Source organism: Mauremys reevesii, linkage group 2 (assembly GCF_016161935.1).
Source record: "Mauremys reevesii isolate NIE-2019 linkage group 2, ASM1616193v1, whole genome shotgun sequence".
NCBI lineage: Eukaryota > Metazoa > Chordata > Testudines > Geoemydidae > Mauremys > Mauremys reevesii.
This window is the reverse complement of record NC_052624.1, coordinates 239,096,989-239,106,200: the sequence shown is the minus strand read 5'-3', so window position 1 is coordinate 239,106,200 and position 9,212 is coordinate 239,096,989.

The following is a 9,212-nucleotide window of genomic DNA, read 5'->3' as shown; positions in this document are numbered from 1 at the left end:
TTTAATAGTTTGGATGATAGCTAAGTTAAAAAGAAAGAGTATGAATATTATCTACAACCTTTTTGTAAGAATTAGCTATGGCCCTACAGTTTCAAACACTTACTACCTCAAAATTAGACACCAAACAGCAGATATTCAAAAGCAATCACTAGATCATCCAATCTAGCCTCTTATATCACAGGCCATTAAATTTTACCTAGTTGCCACTGCAGTGAGCCTAATATGTGATTTTTTTGCTAACGCCTCTTTTCCAGAAAGGCATCCAGTCTTGAGTTGAAGATATTAAGAAGAAGAATCCACTAACTCCCTTGGTAGTTTTTTGCAATGGTTAATCACCCTCATGGTTAAAAATGTGTGCCTTATTTCTAATTTGAATTGGTCTTCTCCCCAGGAAGTTACTTAGACACTGTAATCAAATCACTTCCCCTCGCCCCTTTTGAATATATTCTACACAGATTGAGCTCTTTAAATCTCTCACTGGAAGGCATTTTTCCCGCTTTCTGTGGCTCTTTCTCTTTTCTCTTTCCTTTTTTCAACATCCTTTTTAAACAGTTGGTACCAGAACTGAATGCACTACTCCAGTATCAGTCTCACCAATGTTGTATATAGATGTAAAATCACCTTCACACTTCTCCCCTGTTTACCCCTCCCAGGATTGCATTAGCTGTTTTGGCCACAGCATCACAATGGGAACTCGTGTTGAGTTGCATTTCTGCTATGTCCCTTAGATTGTTTTCAGAGTCATTGCTTTCCTGGATCAACCCCCCAAAACAAGCCCATCACTGTGAGCAGGAGTCAAACCTCCACAAACCCTATTGGATTTCAAGTCCAATGCTTTAACCACTTGCCAAGGACAGCTGCAGGCAGGTTCATATTATTGTCCCTTTCTGAGTCAAGGGGTTAGTTAAATTTCAGGGCCCGAGATATGTTCCTATTGGAAGTAGAAATAGAGGGAGTCTCTTATTTTCTTTGATGCAGTTTATTTACAAGGAATGTACAAAGCCCTGCTTCTCCAAACACTGGAAGAACCAAAAAGGAGCAGTTTCTTAGCTTACACCAACAAGCCTCTTTAGCCAACAGACACAAATGTCCTGTCCAGCTTTTCCTAGAGTCACCCTGTGCTCACAGGCTACTTGTTGGCTTTCTTGCCTTTTTGTATCTGCCTTTCCCTCTATTCTTGTCTGTTCTCAGTTTGTGTGTGTTCTCTAACATACCCATATTCCTGGTCACCATACCCAGCGAAACTCACCATTCACAAGGTGCTAGTTTCTGGGCAGACTGTTAAGCCTTTTTTTTTTTTTTTTTTAGGTATGGCCCCTTAACCATCTCTTCCAACTAGCTTAAATGAAGGGCACGTTCACACAACACTTTGAACAAGGTTTTAACTCAACCCATAACAAGTTTTCACCAAGTTCATAACAGTATAGATGCACCTCCAGCTTGAAACCAGGTCATCCCATACATGTACATGTTGGGCCAGATCCTCAGCTCTGATGAGTGGTATAAAACAACCATAAAATTGGGGAATCCCCAGTACACCATTCCTTCACTGATCCTCTTGCATCTATGGCTGCTCTAATTCATGCCAGGGGCTTAACCAGTCCCAAACAGCCTTTGTGGAGTGCAGATGGGACATACAGCCACCTTTGCCCAGGACCCAAGAGAATTGAGGCCATAGTCTCCCCAGGGAATAGGGATTCCACTACAGAATCATTAATTGCTGTAGTGGAATGGTTTGCTTGTTAATAAAACCCAACAAACAAACGTCTTTGCCAATTTTACGTTGCTTTTCTTTTCCTCCTGTTTGAGGATCCTGAACAGTTTCACATAGTGGAAGGAATGAGACTCCAACAACCAATCTTTCAGGAAAGCCATGGCCACTCTTCTTAGGATGTACAAGTGGGCAGAATCTGTATTTTCCAACTCCCCATGCTCAGGATGGCTGTGGTGGCAAAACAATTCTGTACTTTTACCTTTTGGGCAGGGTGGTACATGCTTACTTTCCTTCCAAGGACATTTGGTAGAATAATATGGGCAATTGAGTCCAATGTGTGCATGCAAAAATCAGTGTGCTGTGTTAATAATACTTCACTCATGTGAAAGTACCTACTATGCTGCATGGAAATGACACCACACCTTAAAAGCCTGACATTTTCACCCTCAGTTTCTCCACACATTTCTCATAAACTTCGCAAAATAGCAAATAGCACTTAAACACGCAGAAAAATCATTTACACTCCATTTATTCTGGGAAAAGCTGCTTATCTCATCTTTCAAAACACAAAAGATGTTATATGCAGTTAACAAATTCAATGAATATACTTGTATAGCTAGAAAAAGGACCTTTCTGTGTGTTTTTCAACACAAATTGAATTATTCTTTCCTTTGCAACCATTAACAACAGTTCTATATTTGTCTCTAATGTGTTTCTATCCAACTGTATTTTGCAATAACAACTTTGATTCCATTGACCGTTTCCCTCTGAATTGTGCCTAAGACAGCACAGAGAATGATAACTTTGTACCCACCTATTTAAACATCATTTAAATCAATACCCGTCCCATCTCTTGGGTGGATTCACATAACAATTAAATTTCACAGTATTAAGTTTTCTGAATATCACATATTGAACTATCAATTCACAGATACAAGCCAGAAAAATTTAAAATATAATCTTCCCCCAATCCTTAAACCCCTTCCCTTCCTCAAAGGGTTGGAGAAAAGACATGGGATGAGATTCTGTGCAGTGCCAGCTGTGGAAGTTGAAGTGGAGGGGAATTCTCAGCCGGTAGAACCAGTTACCGGTGCACTAGAGCCATAGCACAGAGGGCATGTCAGGGGAAGGAAGGGGTAAATCAGAGACAGGGAAGAGCTCTGTGGCACCATTCCTTAGCTAGCATAAGTCCCCTTGGCTGCTCTAACTCATGCTGCTCCTAGGGAGAGGGCAAAGGCTAGAGCCAGTGCAGACTGGCCCACAAAATCAGGGAACTGTAACCCATTCCCTGAGCGTCACTTCATTCTCCTGCACTGATGAGAGACTCTACCACACAAATTAGATCTAGAGAAGTCAAGACAACATGAATTTCTTGTAACACATAAGTAGGTAAATTCTGGGTGGGTGTTTTGTGTCTATCAAATGAATTAATTATCTGGAATGCAGATGTTTAGTACAGTTTATTCCATTCTAACACCACGAACAGCCCCGATGTTCTCACAACACAACAAATATTAGGTTAGCATTTAATTCTTAGATCACTGGTGAAGGGGGGGTTTGCTGTTTTATAAGCAGCAGCATTATGAAGTTTATTAGAATCAATCTTAAGAAATAAAAATAAATTACAAGAGGTGCTGTAAGGAATCAATGGGAAGGATATTTTTCAATAGTCTATGCTTATGTAGATAAGATGAAAGGTTAGTCACTTGAAGACACATGGTGAAGACAGCAAAGAGTCCTGTGGCACCTTATAGACTAACAGACGTATTGGAGCATGAGCTTACATGGGTGAATATCCACTTCGCTGGATGCATGCCACGAAAGCTCATACTCCAATATGTCTGTTAGTCTATAAGGTGCCACAGGACTCTTTGCTGCTTTTACAGATCCAGACTAACACGGCTACCCCTCTGATACATGGTAAAACAGAGTATTTTGACACCAAAGCATTCTTTAAACTATGAATTACGCAATAGATTAGACCAGGGGTAGGCAACCTATGGCACACATGCCAAACATAGCATATGAGCTGATTTTCAGTGGCACTCACACTGCCTGGGTCTTTGCCACTGGTCCAGGGGGGCTCTGCATTTTAATTTAATTTAAATGAAGCTTCTTAAACATTTGAAAAACCTTATTTGCTTTACATACAACAATAGTTAATTATATATTATAGACTTATTGAAAGAGACCTTCTAAAAACATTAACATGTATTACTGGCATGTGAAACCTTAAATTAGAGTGAATAACTGAAGACTCGGCACACCACTTCTGAAAAGTTGTCGACCCCTGGATTAGACTTACAGTCCCAAAAGCAAGTTCTCTCTTCCTCTTTTGGCATTTGGGACACAGACATCAACTGAGCCTTTTTGTGACAAGTTAATAGAGCACAGAAATTTACAAAGAGATGTTCCTAGGGAAGTGTCTGCTTGTAAGTGTTTCTTACCAGTATTATATAATCCAGAGACAGGAAAGTAAGTTTGTTCTCTCATAAATCTGTTGAGAGTCAGTAGAGTTTCCCTCCTTTTTCCCTCCACCCCAGTCTCCCAGGAAACAGGCAAGGAGCTTCTCCTCCTAAACTTGTGGATAATGGGACAACCACAAAAAGCAAATCCTTCCATACAGCTTCAGAGGACACCATCACCATGGCAACAGACTCCTTGAGAAGCCATGTACCAATGAAATCCCTGTTTGAAATTGCTCCCAACCTCCCCTTTTAGGAACTTCATTCACCTAAAACAATGCCAAGGGGGATCAGATTATGCAAGGGAATCCCCACAGATTTTCAGATGGATGATGTGGTGAAGAGCACCCGTGGCCCAGCTTTGACTCTCAGGACTTGGATACCCAGATATGCACCAGTAAAGGTGTGTGCAGCGGGAGCTGTTCAGGACCTGTGGCAGGTTTTGAAGTTCTCAGCTCTAAGCTTCTTTTAAGATATTTGGCAAAGTTTATTCAATGTGGCAAAAAACCAATGGCCTAAAAATAGGTGAAAAGGGGGCTTCATGAACCACACAAAGTCCTGTGAAAATAAACAAACCATCAAACCTACCTAGGGATTTCTGACCCCAGAATACTTCATGTCACTACCAGATTCACTTATCAGGAAACATAGTAACATTTATTTGGTGTTGAGTTGATGTTATGGTCATTGTAGCCTAGGCATAATCTCCAATGCAGAAAAATATAATATGAAGTGAGGACGTAATTTTCCTTAGTTATTCATCATGTAAATGTCCCAGACTGTAGTCACTTAGCCACTGTCTCCCCAAACGCATTCTGAGGAGACTCACTTAACTTTAAGAAACTGGGTAGTAATAGGGATCCCAGTCCCCAAAACATCTTCATGTAGAAATTTCTGCACTTGTATGTTATCTTTACATGCAAGTAGAATAGTCATTTGTTTAATTTGGTTAGGAAATTTCTACCAGATTTCTACCAGAACAAACAAAATATCTTGTCATGTGCTCAACTCTTCCAATGTTATGTTGTCACACAAACCTGAAAGTTAAACATATCCTAAAACCGGCTGAAAATGCTCTAAAGGAACAAGCAAAATGAGTATTAGAATCTTGGCAGAACATAGATGGGCAGGAATAATTCAGGAAGGATTTTGTTATTAAGAAAGAGTTATTCCAGGGTATTACTGAAAGAACTAATTAGATTAAAACCAGAATAGACTAGTATCTGCAGTCACTAGGTAGGATACAATTATTAGGGTTATCAAATCTAATGATACAAGGAATAAACTGATGATCAGGTAGGAATCTCAGCCCCCACAGTATAATACTGAGCACTGCATAAGAAAGGCATCGTTTTTCATCCCACCCACTCAACTTGTTCTGAAGAATCTAATATAGGCTTCTCTTGATGACAGAGTACTAAGCTTGAAGGCCCATTGAATATTCTATGCTCCCATATTTCAATAGTTAAGTTCCTGGTAGAACATAATGGTGTGGCTCACTCTATTTTATTCAGAAATGTTGGATAAGAGTTGCTGCAGGCATGAGATTTAACAGGCTGTTCATAATGACTGACAAGTTCCAGCTGGAATTCAGGGAAAGGGTAATGGAGCACAAATATAATAAGCCTTAAGTAAATGAAAACTTCCCTTTATAAAGACTGAAGTGTGTGAGGTGGCTAGTATTTTGGAGATGAATGAAAGGGACTCATAGGTACTACTTGAACTTTTACATTTCATGGCTAGAATATCTGGAGAAAATGGAATGAAAAAAATAAATTTACATGTCTATTACTAGGTCTTTAGATACAAACCCCTGACTCTGTTAAGGGTAAGTTCTATTGTTGTTAGTCCTTTCAGACAATCTTTTGCATCCTTTTCTCAAACATTTAAAAGAGCTTTCTTTCAATGATGTTTTTTGGTGATAGACCATTATACTCACAATCCTCTTTTTCTCTTCTTTTCTTTTTTTTTTTGGCAAAGGAGTTCTCAACTCTTGGGAATTGAAAATTTATGTTATACCTTTCATCCAGATTTTTCTGAAAGAAGAAGTTAATGGAAATCATCTGTATGCCCTGTGGAACTGGAGCCCCCCCTTTGTCAGTGAATGGAGTTGCAGAAAGAATTACAGTGGGAGGTTCAGTTGGATTATGGCACGATGTCATCATGTAAGCAGCATATATTAATTGCAGCACTATGACACAAAACTCCTAACACATGACATTACAATTTACTATCTTTATATTATAATAGTGCTTAGAGGCTAAGGTCCCTGTAACAGAGTGTGGCAGGGCCCCCTTGGCTTCTTCCTCTGCTAGGTTCACAGTCACTCAGAGACCCTGGGTTTAGTAACCACTGTTGCAATTTATTCTCAGGGTTGTTCCCATCACTGTTTCACCATGAACAAGTAACCCTTCACCATCTGCAGGAGGGAGGGAAGAGCTACCTCCCTGGTTCCATTCCCTGCCTTTTCTCTTTCCTCCTGCTCTCCCCTGGCTTCCTTTCCCTGGTGCTTTTATGCAGCCCCAGGCTAGTTAGGTAGCAGCTGTCTCCATTTCCCCAATTGGGGCCAGGTTCTCTCCAGCCCACTCTAATTTGTTCTCCTAACAAGGAGCGGGCATGAGAGAGGGCTGAATCTGCAATCCTTTGCTCAGCACCCTGTCACAGTCTCATTGTGCTAGGCTCTGTACAAACATAGCAAAGACAATGCTTGCCCTGACTAGCTTTCAATCTAAGGTAGCAATCCTGCAAGTGTAACACCGGGTGGGATTGAACCTGGGATCTCTGGAGCTTAGTGCCTGAGCCTCTATCGCATGAGCTAAAAGCCAACTGGCTGTTAGCTAAGGCTGTAAAGCAGACTCATAATCTCTCTCTAAGTGGTCTCAGTGCCACTAGATGGGACAGAACACCACACCCAGGAGGCATGTGGGTTACACAAGCACTTATGCACATGCTTAACTTTATTATCAAGAAGTAACCCACTGAAGTGTTTGGGACTGCTGAAGTTAAGCACATATGTAGGTATTTGCAAGATTGAGGCCTAAGTCTATGGTAAGAAGGAACAGGTAAAGACAGATTGACGTAGGAGGAATGCAAGGAAATGAGATGATATGGATCAGCATTAAGTAGTGATCACAAGACACTAGCTAGTACTCATTGTCAATATTTTTGTAGGCATCAGTGGAGAACTGGTTTAATGAAGGATTTAAAAGACAAGAAGGAGGTGTTTTGGTGGCTACTTACAAGGAGTTCTGCCTAGGGATAAGGAGAAGGATGGGAGAAAGCGGGAGGATGCATCTTGGAAAAACATAAGAAATAGGAAAATCAAGATGGGCATCATTGTCAGAAAGCAGGCACTGGCTGATGTCTTGATGATGTATAATATGTAACAGGTAGGATGGGTATAAGCTGTGAAGGGCCTTCACAGTGAAGACAAGTCATTTAAGTTTGAAGTGGTGGAGAAAGGGTGCTGATGGAGAAGAAACGGGTTTTCATGGTCAAAGCAATGACTCAGAAAAGCAATCTTTGCGGCAGCATTTTGTATGTAAACAAGTGGGGGAACATGTGATTCATCAAAATGCAGCTGTAATCAAGAATTACACTGTGTGTGTCTGTAATTCTGACTGACAGCACTTCCTCTCTTTTCAAATCCTCCCATCCCCTGTACTTTGGCCTCCTAAACACTTACAAAGACTCCTGGCCATTGGGATGGTTCCTCTATCATTTCCCCTTTCTGTTGGCTTGGAAAGACAGGGAGGAGTCCTGATGTCTCCATTCTGTTGATTCAGAATCCCCTGTGCAGTTTAGGGTTTATCAGTTGCTATACCACAATCGTTCCGTAGAGGGCAGCACAGTCACATTGCCCCAGAAGCAGACCAGGAATCTGACTGACTCCACAAGGTTCCTAACTCTCCCCTTGCTGAGTGTGGGAGGAGAGTGAGAAGGCAGCAGGGATGATCTGTCAGCTCTGTATCTAGCACTGGGTACTGCCTTAAAGAGCTGGTACAGCCTACTCCCTACCCTTCTCTGCCCATCCCTCACTACCTGTGTTCCGTATGCAAGCACTACAGTCGGTCAGATAATACTTTGTGAAAAGTTTGTCCCTTCTCTCAAAGAATTTTGAAACTCAGTTTTTTTCAGCCAGTTCTTCAAGAGACACTTCTTCAACCTTGCCTTCACTAGTACAAACTCACAGCAGAGTGCGCACACAAGTTATACCAAAAAAACTGCCCACACAATTCTCCCCTGGGGTGAAGGGAGTAATTCCTGTCATATGTAGTCCATCTTACCAGTTAATGCATTACTGGAAGGCATTCAGACCACAATGAGAAATGCAGTGTAAAATAAGATCATGCCTGAAAAGAACAAAACAGCATCTTCACAGAGTTGGGTGTCCAAAATATGGGTATCCAGCATGGGGGAGTAAAGGGGACTCTTTATCTTTCTACTGTGCATAAGTGCATTAACTGGGTCACAATCAGGCCCTCAAAGTGTTTTGGGCACCAGTGGTAATATTCTTATAAAGCAGCACTCTGCTGGCTCTGACAATCCCAAGTCATCTCTGAGATACGGACACATGTTGTGCTCCAGATATGTAGCCTCAAAGCAACAGGTTGAAGACAAGTTCTCTACTATCAAGATAATTTGCAGAGAAACACAGGCATCATGTTATGGGACAATCCAGCTCTGGAAATGCTGCATTCAGGTCTTGGCACCTCAGTATGAGGGGTAAACAAGACACTGGAGGAAATTCAGAGAAGAGCAAACATGATTAAGGGATTGGAATGAGTGACTAGAAGGAAAGAGTAAGAGAACTGAGGATGTCTGCCTTGGTTAAATGATGACACCGTGGCGGAACTTCATAACTGCTTTTGTGTCTGAAGGGTGTAAACACCACAAAGAAGAAGGAATTCCCTAAAGTATTAAAGGAGTGATACAGTAACAAGGGTTAATGAATTGGAAATAAGAGAAGGAAAATGTAGGCCAAATATAAAGAAAAAAATTATTTAAGATTGTGGAATAATCTCCCTAAGGAA